Source organism: Equus caballus, chromosome 14, assembly GCF_041296265.1.
Source record: "Equus caballus isolate H_3958 breed thoroughbred chromosome 14, TB-T2T, whole genome shotgun sequence".
NCBI lineage: Eukaryota > Metazoa > Chordata > Mammalia > Perissodactyla > Equidae > Equus > Equus caballus.
In genome coordinates, this window is record NC_091697.1 from 106,176,594 (window position 1) to 106,193,309 (window position 16,716).

A 16,716-nucleotide genomic window follows, 5' to 3' on the forward strand; every position below is an offset into this window, starting at 1 on the left:
AAGAGATGTTGAATGGAAGAGAACTACTTCAAGATCACGCTTGTGTTCGTGAAGCTGAAAGTCCCAGGCTCAGCTGCCTGTTTGGACTGTTACTTCCGGCACTCCTTCCGCCTGGCACTTGTGGCATAGCTCCTCTGGGGGGCTCCTGCAACATGGCCCCTTGAGCTCTTTGCAATGGCTTTTCTCCGTTGGCAACACATTCTTGGGGGGATGTACTGCCTGCCTTTCAACACTGATGATGCAGCTGAGCAGTTAAGCTTTACTCAGAATCCTCTCCCTGTCCACTGTCTAAATCCAGACAGTTCCTTTCTCTCCCCTGCTCTGCACAAAAGGTGACGACTTCCCGACAGCTCAAGCCCCTTTCCTCTCCTCTCCTTTCTTTCTTGCCCTTCCCCCATCCTTCCCAATACTGAGAGGAGTTCCATCTACCCTGATGATTTGAACAAAACAATACCTCAGGTCTGGATACCCCAAACAACCGAGCCCCAGAGTCCAAACCTGTCCCCTGTCTCTCAAGAAATGAGCAAGAACTGGACCATTTCCCCTTCCGGGTCACCACTGCCTCGCTTCTTCTCCCCGTAAGAGCCCTCAGACCCTGAAACCTGGGCCACAGAAACTCCCCCCAACGGCTCCCCGCTCCTGGGCTGCTGGGCTGGGCCTGGCATCCCCGTCATGCTGCGTGCCACAATCCTCGCGCTGACCACCCCCTGACAACTCTTGCACGTGCCTCTCTTAGGCACTCAAGCACAACCATTAAAAGAAAAAAATTGAAAACACGGTTGTGGAAGCACTGATTTTTCCGTTCTGATGACAAACTGGCAGGTCAGTCAATTCTGAACAATAAAGGCTCCAGTTCATACGCCTGATTCAGACAAAAAAATGTGATGGTTTTCAATCCCTGATAATTGCTAACATTTATTGAATGGTACTAAGTGCCAAGCAATCTTTCAAGTGCTGGTCCCAGGGTAAGTTCCCTGGCAGAGCCTGAGTAGGGGACTTCCGTGTGAGCCAGGGAGTACTTTTATTGAGGAGAAGCCAGCAAAGGAGAGAAGCAGTACAGGGAAGTAAAGAAGCAGGCAAAGTGTGCTTTCTAGAGAAGTCTCACCTTGGCCTGATTCCGTGGGAGCTCCGGGTGGTGAACTGATCGCTTCCAGAAGAACAATGTTGGCTCTTATATCCCTGAGCCAGGGGGTCATTGGCTAGGGGCCACCCCCAGTAGGGTAGGATGCAGAGAGCACAACAAGCATCACCAGCAAGGCAGCTCCTGTCAGCCACGGGCATGCCTCTTGGGAAGGGTGCAGGTGGGAGCTCTTAGCAGCCCACACCTGGTGCAGGTGGGCTGGGTGTGGGTGCCTGTGAAAGGGACCTGCGTGGAGGAGGACCGGCATCTGGTACAGCACTTTATGGATGTCATCTATTCTGAACACCGTTTGAGGCAGCGTACTATTATTTCTATCTCTGTTTCACGAAAGAGGAGTCTGAGCTCACACGGAACCGTGATTTAAACCAAGGCGGTGTGACTCTACCATCTGTGCCCTCCGTACGAACCCACCCTTCACATGGGAAGATCTGTGGCATGCACACGGGCAAATTCTTTCCCTTACTTACGCACCGAGCCACCTGGGACAGCAGTCACATCCACTCAGGCAAATGACTACCATGCTTCACAAGAGAGAGTAAGTATTTTTCATTACTGCAACATTAAGATTGACTGAGACCAACACTTCCAAAAATAGAATAAACACTTGTTAGCAATACTCTTGCACCAAGAACGTACAGCTTCCGTGCAATAATATAATTTCTTCCTCCATTTTTAATTTTAAAGCACAGCTCATTATATTTTACTAAATCTGTATTTCTCATAATTTTAATCAATATCTTAGTTTTAAAGCCTAAAGCAAAAATTAAAGACAGTAGGAAACAAGCTCGTCCTATATGTGTTATAACAGCATTTTTTAAAGGTCTTACAACAGATGTTCACGTCCCATTTGCCATGTTTATAATCATGTTTGGTCATTTTCTTTATTCCTGACATCTTCAATTTAACATGAAAGATGAGGCAGAGTTATGATTTCCAGGACTCTGATGTGTAAATGGTATGGAACAGAACTTGATGTTCAAGAAAATGTTTTAAGAACAGAGATTAATGTACTTCTATGAAGGCTGCAGAACATGTTTCTGTCGTTCAGACTAATGACGTGCCCCTAGGAAAGCATCAGCGTGCGGAGCAAGGCAAGGGCCAGCTGGCCGCTCCCTCCCTGAGGACAACAGGGGGACGTGCCGCTGGTAACAGCATCTCACCAAACAGCTCCTGGCTCGTCTCTTGATTAGTAATGCCACTATACTACCCGGAAATAACACAAACTCTAAGAAACAGGCACATTTCTCACGCTCGGTTAGAAAACTACTCCCTTCCCAAAAAATTTTTAGGAAAAAAGAGAGTGTTTTAAAATAAAACCCCAAAGCCTCCTCTCGCAGACGGCTTTGTACTCTGTCTGTTTAGCATTGTTCTTTGAGATGTAAACAATCCCCTGAACCCCAGCCCATGGCTTTCCTGCAGTGTCTTGGCCGAGCTCAGCAAAGCCTAGGATTTCACTAGGTGTCAGGTAGTAAGATCTACTGTGGCAGTGTGGACTTCCCCTCAGGGGACCTATTAGTAAGTCAGAATACTTAGCAAACCTTCGTAAACGCAGTCCCAAAGGGGCCGAGAAGGTTAACCCCGAGTCAGTGTGGCTACAAGGGACCAGCTGAAATAAATCAGGCAAAAGCTCCCAGGGGCCCTTTGCTTAGATAAGCAAAAGCTAGGAAGGGAGGGAGAGAAATCAACTCTATTTTCTGACTCTCAGAGGGCAAGGAGGAAGTTGGCTAATTAAATTTGGGAACCCAGGTGAGGGAAAAGACGCCGTGGTCTGGCTGACCCAGGAAGGAAATAAATCTGTCGGAAAACTGGAATACTGAAACTCTGATTTAACCTTTGGTCCTTCTTGAATGCTGGGAAGTGGAGAGACTGTACTTGGGGAAAAGCAGACACCTCTGTGTTTGAGACTCCCAGGGCTATGTCGGTGCCGCCACGCTGTGTGCTTCAGTGAAAGGAGAGTCTTGCTTGGATCCCATCCAGGGCAGCCTCATTGCCAGAACCCCAGAGGACCTTGTTATGAAGTGGTCCTTTGTCCCAGGGCTTTCCGTCCCACCCTCTCATCTCCTCGCAGCCCCTGCGGCATCGATCATCTTTCGGCTCTCCCTTTCCGCTGGCTCCGCCGTGGCCTACACTCTTGCTCTGGTCCCCCAGCTCCTCAAACAGCCACGAGACCCTCCCATGAGCGTGTTTCCCTCTCGAGTTACTGTCCCATTTTCTCCTGTCACCACTCAACACCTGCTTCCTCTACTACTTATTCCTCGACTCTCTGCAGCCGGGATCCTGCCCCACCTTGGAGGGTGAAGGTCCCGGTCTCCACAGGCAAGGCCTCTCCCTCTCATCTCCTCTCTCAGCCAACCCTTCGAATCACTCCCTTCCTAAGTCCTCCTCACTGTCTTCAAGTGCTTTGGGTGACAGCGTCTGGCTGCCTTTCCAATGCCTCCCACACCACGATTTCTGAGTCTTGTTTGCTAGCTCTCATTCCACCAACCCCTTAACACAGACATTCCCTAGGGCTCCATGGCTTACATGCTTCTCTCCTCACTCTATGTGCTCTCCCTTGATGAAATCATCTACTCTCCTGGTTTCCACATCTTCTATATGTGACACATTCAGATATAAATGCTCAGATCCGCCTCTCTACTGAACACAGGCTTGCATTGCAAGCTGTTAGATAACTTATGGTCACTTCAAATTTGTTAGGTACAAAACCAAATTCATTATCTTCCTTGTTAAATCTTTCTTCTTCCTAAAGCCGCTCACTCCTGCTGACATCGCACTCAGGCTGCGTTCCTTAGGGCCATCTTTGACTTGCTCTTCTCCATCATCCACGACATGCAATTGAATTTTAAAATCCCGATGACATTCCTTCCACTTTGTCTTTCATCTCCAAATCCTTCTTTCTATTCCCACTGGCCTAGTTCAGGCTTCCAGACAACCTCCTTATCACTTAAAGAATTTAAAAAGTCAGCCCACCAACTGGTCTTCCCATTTCTCATCACTTTCTCTAATCTGCCTCTCACACAGACTTAAAGCATCCTGTCATCGAATTGAGGACGTTATTCTCATCCTCCAAAACATTTGGTAGCTCCCTGTTATCTACAGACTAAGTCCAACCTCCTCAGCCCCGGCACCCAGGTCTTCTAGAAACCAATGTTCAACATTGCCTCCTATCACCCTCCCCTCACCAACACACACGCCCTGGCACTCTTCAGCTTGCTGAATGTACTCTGCACTTGTTTTCCTGACATTTAGTGTTTTCTCTACATGAAAACACTTCCTCTAGCTGCTGTCCTACCCATTCTTTCGGGCTTTGTGTAAATACTTCTTCCTCCGTGAGGTCACTCCAGATAACCCCTCCCCCCACCCACCCCCCAAAATAATTCCTTACTCACTCCCTCCTCTATAAATCACCCCACAACTTTTGACTTCTATAACAGTGCTACTCAAAGGATGGTCCATAGCGCGGCAGCAGCGGCAGCAGCATCCCCTGGGAGTTGGTTAGGAATGTAAATTCCGGGCCTGATCCCTGACCCAGTGAATCAGGATGTGGGCTGGCTGGCGTCCAGGATTTGGGTTTAACAAGCTTGCCGGATGGTTCGGAGACAGGCTGGTTCAAGCACAACTGCATCATAGCTCTCGCCTGAGTGCCAGCGCTGTGTGCTCCCCATCCAGACCGTGGACCTCCTGAGGGCAGGGCTGCTGTATCGCTGGGCGTCCTGTGACCACAGGAGCTTCCCAGAGCTTGTCGACGAGCCTCCCGTGCTGTTTTGGTGTGGCCCGGAGGACTGCTCCGGCATAGTGATTCAGGGAGGAATTTGCTGCCCGTCAGTAAAAGAATCCATTCTCCAGCTGCAGTTTGTTTATTTGTCTGTCTTTGCTGGATTTGATATCAGTGGTGAGAAAGGAGGAAAATGTTTTATATCATTTACATAACGTTATAATATTATATAAAAATATAATGTTATATAATTTATATAATGTTTAATGTGAATTTTCGGGAGTTTCTTGTCCCACCATCGACTGCACCTTGGCTCCCCGCCGAGCGCAGAGGAAGACAGTGAGTGCTGTGGGACGTGTGTCGCCTAACAGGAGCTACGCTATTTTGTGGACTCTCACAGCAGCCTGTGTGGTTCCTACTACGATTATCCGCAGCTGAATGATGACTAAGCGGAGGCCCAGGGAGGCCAGGATCACACCGCTAGGAGTAGCTCAGCTTGAGGCTACAGGTGCCCCTCTGTGCCGCCATCATAGACTTCCTCTGGGGCTTCACGTCTCCTCACCAGGTCTGGGCTTTCCAGGGAAGCCAGCTTCTCTGCTGGGCTTCCTAAGATGGTTCAGTTTTGCAACCCAGTTGTGAAACCAGCTTTTACTGTGTCCCCATGTGCCCTGGCTTCGCTTCCGCTCTTCTCACTCGCTGAGAACTCCAAGGCTACAGTAGCATTTCTCTTGCCAGTTTTTAGTAGACTCAAGATCAAGGCAATTATCACCTGGGCAGAGCCTGATCCCGTCTTCAGGCAGTGTGAGAGGAGATGCTCCTGAGACCCATTAAACCTGTCTGGGAGCGCTCTGAGCCAAGGGCCCGTGAGCCGTGGAGCCTCGGAGTCGGAGGAGGCACCAGGCTGTTGGTTTTTACGGCAACGAACTCTGTACTCCCAGGGGATTGTTAATTAGCCTTTTAAGGCCCTGGAAATCTCCAGTTTTGGCATGGGGACGGTTATTCACAATTGTCCCCCAAATAGAGGGAGATTGATTTTGGACAAAGCCTGTTGTCTGGAAGGCTCTGCCTGCTGGAGCGTATGCCCGAGACAGTGAGGGTGCACCCCTGTCTAGAGCTCGGGGCCTGGACTCGAGAGCTGGAGCAAAAGCACGATCAGACCAGCAGTCCTTCCGTGGGCTGTGCTCAGGCATGGGTCTCCCAGGGGACCAGGCAACAGACAAGCGTCCAGGATGTGGAGCTCAGCAGGCTGGCTGAGCCCGTGCAGAGTCCGTGGTCACCTTGTATTGCAGGGGAAGGGGTGGGGCGGTCACTCTACTTTGGCACAGACTCCCATTCTATCTAGAAAGAAAAGCCAGCTCGTGAGCACTTTTACCATAGCGTTTCAAGAGAAAGTTAACAGAGAAACACCAACAGTCTTTCTTCATTCGTTAATTCACTCAACAACCACCCATTCAGTACCTACAGAACATCAGGCATTGTAAGTCAGCTGGGGCTGAGTGACAAAGAAGATACCACAGTCCCCTCCCTCAAGGAAGTCCCAACCTGACAGGGCGACCGTACCTTGTATCTTGGAGTCACCCCTGCAGGCAACCCTGTAACCCACAATCCCCAGAAGTAGGAAGGAAGACTCCTTGCAGCCTCAGCAAAGCCCAGAGCTTTGCTCCACCCCGCACAGGGGGGCTCCGCGCACACTCCCAGCACGGCGCCCTCTGGCTGCTCCCTCATGAGCCCCCCTGGCGTGCTCCAGGCACCCTAACTTCACTCGCCTGCTCAGGCCTCTGAAGCCCTCCTTGGCCTCAGCCAAGAGAATTCTTTGCTTTTCCCCAGCCCTGCTGAGACCCTGCTCTAACCCCACTAGAACCCCCTCATTCTTTCTAGAAAGCTAAAGAGAAAGTGTCTCCTTGACAAATGCGGTTGCCCATGGCAGATTCCAGTCTTAGCCACGGGCTTAAAAGACCAGAAAGTTCAAAGGTGATTGGGGTCAGCCACATCCTTATTCTGAGACTCTCCCACTACAGGGACCGTAAGAGTCGGAGAAACACAAGCATCCCATCTACCTCCCCCTGACACTGTCATCTCCCAACTGTGGACAAACTGGAGCCCCGCTCGAGCCTATCACCTCGTGGACACACAACTCAGTGCTGTTCTCGGTCCCTTGCACGGCGGGAATGAGGGTTCAGGCTGAGGAGGCGACCAGTGGACCCCAAATGTTATGGTGTGTGGCATAATTAGCCATGCAGGAGCAGAGAGCTGAGCTGTGAGCTCTGTCCTGATGGCAGGCTCAGATGCTCCGGCTGGGAAAGAGAATCCCTTAGAGACAGCTGAGGGGACGCAGGAGGTGGGAGGGAAAGAAGTGGGTGCCAACCACTGTGAGGTCCAAGGAGCAAATACGATTTCAGTAGAAACAGGAATAATTACCTCTCAAATAGGAGGCGTAGGGATAAGGAGATGGGAGTCAAAATTCCTGCACACTGCTGCTTCTCTTTCCTAGAAGATAGCACTGGATACACAGAGTCAGTTCACTATCTGTCCCTGCTTTAAGCTGGTTATAATCTGCCCAGAGTTGGGTAAGTTTTTCACTGCAAATAAGTGGGCAGAACTACTTTAAACTACATAAACTTATTACAGATATAGACACATCCACTTATTTTCTCCCCTCCCTGTAATGTGACATCATCCAGTCCATTGCGCTGGTTTCTCTGCTTCGTCTTCCCTCTCCAGATCCATCTCCTCCTTCATCCCCTCACCCCTGAGCTGGGGTCAGGGGAGCGATCCTTATGTACTGCATCACTGGGCCCCACTGCCTCTGGCTTCCAGTTGGTTGGTCCATGAGAGGCACCAGCAGGGGACTGGAGGGCAGAAGGAAAGAGGTCAAAGTCTTTCTTCCTGCGCTCCTGTCTTCTTCAGCACCATCATTCTGGAAGTGTCTACATCCTTCTAGAACTAAACGTTTGCACAGCCCCTTTTCTGGGCTCCAGCCCTCAACATGGCTGGGGACAGTTGCCTTCCTTTACTTTACTGGGGCATAATGGGTCCCTGGATGCCTCAGCTTCCCTTACTGGTTCCCTTTATTCTGCACACATCTCTGCAAATTATGCTTACCTTAGTTATCTTCAGAATCTCAGCGGAGTGTGCCTTGTGGTCCCTGCCAGGATCCAGACTGATCCACCATATTCTGCACAGACGTCCTTCTGCTCCAACCACAGTGCCATGCCATGGGTCATCTCACTTTTTATTAGGTCTTTGCTAGGGGATTTGAGAGCTTACATTTGTGAACAAGGAGAAACTGACCACATCTCAAGTGTGGTATACTTACTGGCTACCGACTAGAAAATATAATGTGGGGGAGCCAAAAGGTCTTCTGTGTAAAAATAATAATAATTTCCTTTTTTTCCTTTTTTTTCATGAAGGCTCCATGTGTTGGGCACTGTGCTAGGTCCTGGGATGCAAGATGCCTTGGACACAATCTCTGCCCTGAATTGCTCACGGCTTAGTGGAGCAGAGAGGAGAGTAAAGAAACAGTTACAGTAGAGTGTGCCGAGGGATGTGTCAGAGACACGCACGGCTGAGACAAATACAGAGGAGAGGCCTATCCAGAGAATTAGGGAGGGGTCCCCGAGGAGGTGACCTCACATCTGAGCCTTCCTGGAGAGTAGCAATTAGTCAGGAGAGAGGTACATGGAGGGAAATTTCTAAACAGGGATGTTCCAGGCAGAGCTGTGCAGACGGCCACGTGCCTTCACACCCACCCTCGCCTCAAGACTCAGAATCCAGCCCAGGGTGCTCACACGGAGCTGGGGAGCTCTTGTAACTTATTGCTTTACTCGGAAGCTGTAAGGTTAACCTCCAGGGTCACGCACTTGCACAGACCCCTCCCAAGGTCCTGCGATGGGACGGACCCTGCAATATGTTCACAAGCTCACATTGTTGTAAAATTTGCGAAAGTCAGATATTGTTTTGTCCTTCTTAACCGTGTCCCTCAAATTGTGTGCTCTTCAGGACCCACAAACCTGGATCCACCCCTGTAACCAGGCCCCACCCAATGCAGTTCAGTCAGAATCTCTGGGGCCGTGGCCTGGGCATTGGCAGGCTTTGAAAGCTGCCCGAGTAAATTTAACGTGTGGCCGGAGTTGACAACTTCACCCATTTTAAGAGCTGGAAGAGATCTTAGAGCTCCCGGCAGCATTCCCGCTCTTTAAAGCTGCGGTGACTACAACCCAGAGGGGCGCAGAAAGGCCTCCAAGTCGAAGAGCAGGATTCAAACCTAATTCCCTGGGCTCCAAATCCGTGCCCTTCTGCTTACATGTCGGGCTATTTCTGGGAACAAGTACTGGTACCAAACACACATGCTTGTCCTGCTCGCCTTCAGAACCTGAGTCTTGGAGCCTGGGTTGATCAGCATCTCATGGGGCTGGCTGATTCAGGGAGGCCCCGCCTGGCTGCAGCGGTGGAAGCAGAGAACGCCTGGGAGCAGACCCGGGGCGGGGAGCCAAGGTGGTGCCGGTGAGGCCCCTCCAAGGCTGGAAGCCATAGGGAACGCCTTCAGCTAACCCAATTGAAAGTCCCCTGGATCAGTGAGAAGAGGCACGAAATTGTAGCTGTTCTAGCCAGAACATCCTGGGAGAGGGTTTTCTGGGCCAGTTTTTACCACATTCTGTCTGTGCAATTATCACCCGGGCAGAGCCTCCCCTTTTCAGACAACCCTGCATTGTGAGAAGCCCGTGAAACCCATCGGAATGTGCCCGGGGGCCCACTTAGTCATGCAAAATGTTTCTCCCTAGGTCTGTGAGACTATTCATTTCATAACAGTGCTCTTCCCAATGTATTCATAATTAGTCTTTAAATTAGATTTCAAAATGCCTCTTAAAAAGTACCCTTGTATTTAAAAAAAAAAATCACCAGGGAAATGGAAACCACGAGACAATTTTGGGAAACTAGGTCCATTTTGCTGGGCAGTGTGCAGCCCCTGGCACTTTCAGACAGGCAACAGCAGAGGCGAAGCTCCAGGTCTGTGTGGTGGAGGAGGTGGCAACGAGGCCGTTGAGCTTTGCAAAGAGGCCGTGTTCAAAGAGCCTGTCTCTTGATGCAGGAGGTAAAGAATTTTTGAGTTGCTACAGAAGAGGCAGAATTGCATCAGGAGGAGTGAGGAGCAGAGGTGCGCGCGCCAACACGCACACAGTGAAAAGCATTTCCCATCATCCCTCGACACGCAAATGGCAGGAGAACTGCAGGGTGTTGGACAGTGTCCCTTGGATGCTAATTTACTCCTTAAAAGGTTTAATTGGTATTGTTACTACAATGTTAATAAGACATGGATATCTAGTGACTATGCTTTGAAGTACCTGGGACTTCTGCTTCTTCCCACCGCCACATCCATGCGGCCCCTTCCCTCTCCTGGCAGGGGTGTAGGATGGTTTGGGCAGAGTCGGGGATGGGGCCCAGGCACAGTCAGCTGGTCATGGCTCCAATCCTGGATCTCTCGGCTCCCATAGCTTTAGACCCATATTCAGAAGGGAAGATGCTTGCTTGTGTACATGGGGAAAGAAGGAGAGAAGTTCCTCCCTTGATGAGACACTTTGTAGGGATCTGCTATCCAGTGAAAAGTCCACTTAAATTTAAAGAAGAAAGGGTCTCAGCCATGGAGTGTTATCTGGCCTCCTACCTCAGGCGGCTGATTTGGTGTGTGTTTATTGAATTAGTGCTACTGAGCTGAATGTTGGAATCCAAACAGGACAGGTTTGGGGAGAAATACTGAGTACCTTAGCTTCAAGAAATTATGGTCACCTGTGCTCCTGTGACGTGGGACTAAATCACTCCCTGGGGCATCTAAATTTTCCACTGTTATATCTTAAATGTCAAAATGTATGCATGCACTTCCATGAGAAGGTTAAGACACAGTTTCAGGCCTTAGGAAACACCTCCTCTAGGCAGAAGAGACCAAGAAGCTCACGGAAACGCCAAGAGAACCACGCCAGCGCGCACACTGGGATGAACCTGCAGAAAGCAGACGAGTTCAGAGACCAGGAGCCCCGTGCTCTTCTCAGCGGCTGGGAAAGGAAGAGACTGAAGTGAATTTTGGGAAATACGATCAACTTGAAGGTATTTTTCACTTTTGTTTGTCATTTTCTGTTTAAGAAAGGGATTTACAAATAGATGTGTTAACTTTTAGCGTATTTCCAAAATTTTTTCACAATGATCTTTTATTTTTCTTCCTATTATAATTGAAGTCAATTAACGTAAACTGTGTCAAGTAGAATTAACATTTATATTTTCAATTCTGTGAGAAGGAAATGCAATCTGCCATGAAAGGTTTCGGGGAGAGGGTTTCAAACATTCAATGTAGAACATTCAAGTTTTAAAAGCACGTGTTGTCTTTTGAATAATGACTAACATCCACTGAAAGCTTACTACGTGCCAGGCCCTCTAACAAGTATTATATCCCTTAATCTTCACTATAACTCCATTAGGTAGATACTGTTTTTAGTCTTTATAGACATACGCAGATTTTACAAATCAGGAAACTGAGGCACAGGGAGGTTAAGAAATCTGCTACCGTCAGAGCCAGGCTTTGAAACAAGGCTATCTGCTACCAAAAGTGCTACGATGAACTCATATGCCTGTGGTACTTAGGGAGATAAACCCTCCAGTCTCTCTTCGAGGAAGGACATGCTGCCCAGCTGGAGGAGGATGGTCCAGCCTCCAGCTCTCCGGGGCTCCAGGGGCTGCCTCAGTTGCACAAGCCACCCCTCCTGAGGTCACATCCTTCCTGTGGAGGTAAAAAACCCAGACATGTTGACCAAGGCTGGGCAACTTCGATGGGCACTACTTGCCCCAAACTGACCAAAACTTTGTCAGCTCTGAGTCACAGAATGCCTTTTTCTTCTTTCCAGTCCTGCTTCCTCCCATTTCCTTTCACAGGTTTGATGCCTAATAAACATCTTGCAAACACCATCCCAGCGTCTGCTCCTGGAGAACCCAACCTGTGGCAATGCCGTCTCCCACTCTAGACTTCATGTGTGTGAACATGTACATACTCAGAAGTCTATGCACACACATGATGTCCTGTGTCTCAGGCCATAGCTTCTTCAGAACATCTCAGAACACGCTTTCAGTTCAATTTCTCTGGCTGCTTAGGGGAGGCAGTAGAACTTAATGGTCAAGAGCATTTAATCTGGGTGTTAAACTCGGCTTGGAATCACAGCCCCATCCTCTTTTCTGAGGACCAAATGTGATAATGTACAAGAAGGTCTCACACAGTGCCTGGCTCAGAGTAAACCTTCAATAAATGGCAGCTGCTATTATTGCCTCCAAAGTTGCCAAGACTGGAGTCCAGGCCAGACACGCACTAAGGAACCATTCCTTCCCTCGTCATGGGACGGTCTCTACTCCCAGCGTCTCTCTCACTCTCTGCTGATCCACACGGGATAATTCAACTTTCCCCCTCACCAAAAACAAACGAACACCCACCCTTATTATTAACCCAAATTTCATTATAATTCCCTTGAACTATTGCAATAACTTCCAAAGTAGTTTCCTGCCTCATAGGCTGAGTTCTCCATTTCCAATCCATTCTCTCCTGGGCCCACACAGTGACGTTTCTAAAACGTTGATATGATCTCTGCTTGAAATCTTTGAATAACTTCCATTTCCTGCACAGAAAATCATTGTGTAAAATATGAAGCTACTGAACAGGGCCCCCGCCCGCTCTCTGACTGCTCCCGTTCCTGGATCTCCTCAGTAACAAACACGACTCGCAGTTTCCTGACTTGCCGTGCTGTGTGCTGTTTCTTGGCTCCTTGTCTTCCAACCCTAGTCCCTCAGCCTTCACCCTCCACCCTGCATTCACAGACCTTCTGGGAAAATCCTATTTACTCCTCAAACTCTTTGCTGTGGACTGAATGTTTGTGGCCCCTCCAAAATTCCTACGTTGAGGCCCTAATCTGCAGGGTGATGGCATTTGGCAGCAGGGCCTTTGGAGGTAATTAGGTTTAGATGAGCTCATAAGGGTTGAACCCCCATGATTGATTAGTACCCTCATAATAAAAGACAACAGAGAGGTCTTGACCTGTCTCTCAGCCATGTGGGGACACAGCAAGAAGGCAGCCATCTGCGAACCAGGAAGAGGGCCCTCACCAAGCACCATATCTCCTGGCACCTTGATCTTGGACTTCCCCGCCCCTAGAACCGACACGAATACATGTTTGTTGTATAAGCCACCCAGTCTATGATATTTTGTTACAGCAGCTTGAAGATCCTCCTCCTAAGCGACATCTTCTCAGGGCCCTTCATCCTCCCTTCCTTCATTATACCTCAACTGAGCATGAAGCATGTAGCAGAGGTTTTGCTACATCTGAGGGACGCAAAAGCCATCTCTGCCCTCAAGGTGTATTTAGTCTAGATGGAGAGACGACAAATAAGCTGACAATTCCAACAGGACTGCATGGGATGCTGTGAGAGCACAGATGAGTGACAGCTGAACCAGACGAAGGGGTCAGAGAAGGCCCTCCTTCGGGGCGATGCTTGAATTCAGCCTTCCTTACCTCAGGTCATTCCCAGGCTCACATAGCAGAGATAATCACTCTCCTCACTGTAAAACTTCATTGACCTCGTGCGTGATGTTATTGTCACTTCCTCTCTAGTTGTACGGTAATTGAATTACACATCTGTCTTCCTCCTAGAGTGGAGTTAAGGACAAGAACATTGTCTTAGCTATCTCAGTATTCCCCAGCCATGTTAGGATGTCTAATACATAGCGCATACTCAGTGTTTGATGAATAAAAGGATGGATGGGTGCAAGGATGGTTAGATGGATGGATGGATGCTCACTAAACATTTTCAAGCATTCAAAGTTTTTATTACCTGGGCATAACTGAAAGTGGAGAAATAACCCTTTAAGTAAGTTCACTTACAATATAAATGACAAAGAAAAAATGGACATGTTAAAAATGAAATTAAAATTATTAAAATAAGTTCTTTTGTAATAAACATTTAGATTATATGTTTAAGTAGGCACTATTTTTTAGAAATAATATTGGGAGGTAAAAATTTTCAAAAACTTCCTCTGACAGCATCTATGAGGACATTGTAATTTCAGGTTGGACTGCTGTGCCATAAGTAGAAGGAATACTTTTTTTTTTTTTTTTTTGAGGAAGGTTAGCCCTGAGCTAACATCTGCCACCAATCCTTCTCTTTTTGCTGAGGAAGATTGGCCCTGAGCTAACATCCGTGCCCATCTTCCTCTACTTTATTTGTGGGATGCCTGCCACACCATGGCTCGACAAGTTGTGCATAGTGTTGCACCCGGGATCCAAACCAGTGAACTCTGGGCCACTGAAGTGGAACATGTGAACTTAACTGCTGTGCCACTGGGCCAGCTCCTAGAAGGAATACTTTTGAAAGAAAATTCTAGATTTTATCACCTCTCACCAGGGCCTCTCTTACATTTTGACATGTAACTCATTGCATTCAAGAATGCATTTCATTCATTTCCCTTCCTTAATTGATAACTGACCAAACTCTCTCATATCTTTATTTGTCAACGGTTATGTGTGTGTTGTGGATGTTAGCACAACACCTTTCATCAACATCGTAAAACCTTACATGCTTTGCAAGACGTAGAGTTTCCCTCTGCCTTTTATTTACACTGAATTCTTTTTTCTTTTAGGTGTTTTCAACAATAGGCAGTAAGTGGGCCAGCAATGATATTGATCCAATGGGCATGAATCAATCCAGTGACTTGCTGGTAAATCTTTAACAGTTGGTCTTCAGAAGAAGAAATAGCTCTGATTTAGAGTGTTTTCAAGTTGCCTAGGGTAAACACTCCGCCATGGCCAAGCCTAAGCAACCACCATGATGTCATTGAGTGTGGAGTTGGGGAGAAATGTGCACGTTGACTCCGAGAGCCCGTGTGAGCCAGTGCCAGCACATCGCTGAGTAGATCCCGGGGTTAAGCAGGAAGTGATGTTTGAGTGGTCACTAATGTTCAAATTGCTTAGATTTTACTGGATATTTCCATGCTGTGATGACTTTTGTTTTCCTAGTAAAGCTTGTAACCTATAAGCCTCAATAATTAAGAATCCCACATACATCATTTAAAGCTCCCTAGAGTTGCCCTAAGAAAGTAAATAAAACCTTAGGAGTATCCCGTATTATCTCTAGAGCAGACTCTGGATTCACTGTCCCTTCCCTCTGTCTTGGTGAGTTCTCTTGCTCCCAAAGATCATACTCCTCCCAAAGCCATCACCACTCCCTCCCCCAGGGGTTGAAATAGCAAGGCCCTCACACCTTTCTAGCAGTGTTCTTCCTAAAGGCATCATGAGTCGTGAAACTCAGGTTAAATTCTTCTGTATTTCCTCTACCTCCCCAAAAGCCCAGGCACCCCCTTTCAAATTGTTATGGACTAAATTTTGTGTCGTCCCTCCTTTTTAAAATTCATATATTGAAGCCTTAACTCCCAAGGTGGTTCTATTTGGAGATAGAGCCTTTAAAGAGGTAACTAAGGTTAAATGAGGTCGTAAGTGTGGGGCCCTAATCCAATATGGCTGACGCCCTTATAAGAAGAGGAAGAGACGCCAGGGAGGCACACAGAGGAAGGGCTCCGTGAGGACACAGCGAGAAGGTGGCTGATTACAAGCCAGGAAGACAGGGCTCACCAGAAACCAATCCTGCCGGCACCTTGATCTGGGACTTCCAGCCTCCCCGAACCATGAGAAAATAAATGTCTATTGTTTAAGCCCCCAGCTTGTGGTGTTTCGTCATGACAGGCGAGCCGTCTATACACAAATGAGTTGCTGGAACAGCGTTGACTATCTCCTGGCTCTCCATGGTAAATGCACAAACTCATCACGGCCCTGGGATACGAGCGCATATGTCTGTATGCATACATTTACATATTACTCTGACTTTCTAATTTGGTACACAGCTTACGTATTTAAAGATTGTCGAGACGGCTGATACTGGACAATCTACAGCTTATTACAACTTCATCTGCCAGATGAAATGTAACTGTCAGTTTCATTCAAAACTATTTAGGGAATTGCCGTGATTAATATAAAACACTCTCTCACATACTTATATTAGACTCAGCATAACCAAAGACAGGTAGGCTATTAAAAAGAACTTTCCACGTTTGTTGGAGTAAACCTGGAGTTTCAGACAGCTGTCTCTACTTTCCTTTGATCTATCTGCTTCCGAGGTAGGATAATGGGGGAAATCAGTTAAATTATAAAGTTTTCTTTTTAATGAAATGGGACGAAGATGACAAAACTTTTTTGTAAAGAGGGAGTATTTTTGGCCCCAGCAGACATTAAAGACCAGGGTCTGACTAATCTCAGGCCTGACCAACACAGCTGTATTTGCCAAACCCTGCAGTCACTTCCACGAGGTTGCTCATAAATCCGGATCACTGGCCACCCTGCAAACACACACAAGGCAGCTCGCCGTTGGGAGGGGCTGTGGACAGGATCTGGTTCTGATGCCGCCTCTGTCGGCTGCTGACAAAGATCTCCCTCGTTTATGTGCTGGGTTGGGTAATAGGCTTTCTCTGGCTTTCCCAGCTTAGCTTCCCCATCCTCCCCCACCCCTCCTCTGGTTCCACAGCCTCTCTGCACACAGGGCAACCTCTGGAAGAGGAATCTGAAGGGTTTGACTCTCTGCCCTTGGTGCTGATTCCCATCCTGTGAGTGCTCCTTGAAACTAATGAAAATAAGATAAAGACCATGAACAGTCAAGCCCACCACAAAGGAAGCACAAAAATGGCCGATAAAGAGATGAAAGTACGCTATATTTCAATGGCGATAAAAAGAATGGCATGTTACAACATAATATTTTCCACTTATCAAATTGACGCAGTTTTAATAAA

General features: G+C 47.9%; 1 long non-coding RNA gene across 1 annotated transcript; it reads left to right on the plus strand.

The window, feature by feature from the left end:
* The first annotated feature begins 1,029 nt into the window (after positions 1 to 1,029).
* On the plus strand, positions 1,030 to 15,595 carry LOC138917362 (uncharacterized). The gene is made up of 3 exons (XR_011425229.1): positions 1,030 to 1,676; positions 10,784 to 10,955; positions 14,521 to 15,595. It is a non-coding gene; the product is annotated as an uncharacterized lncRNA (long non-coding RNA).
* Positions 15,596 to 16,716: the final 1,121 nt, after the last annotated feature.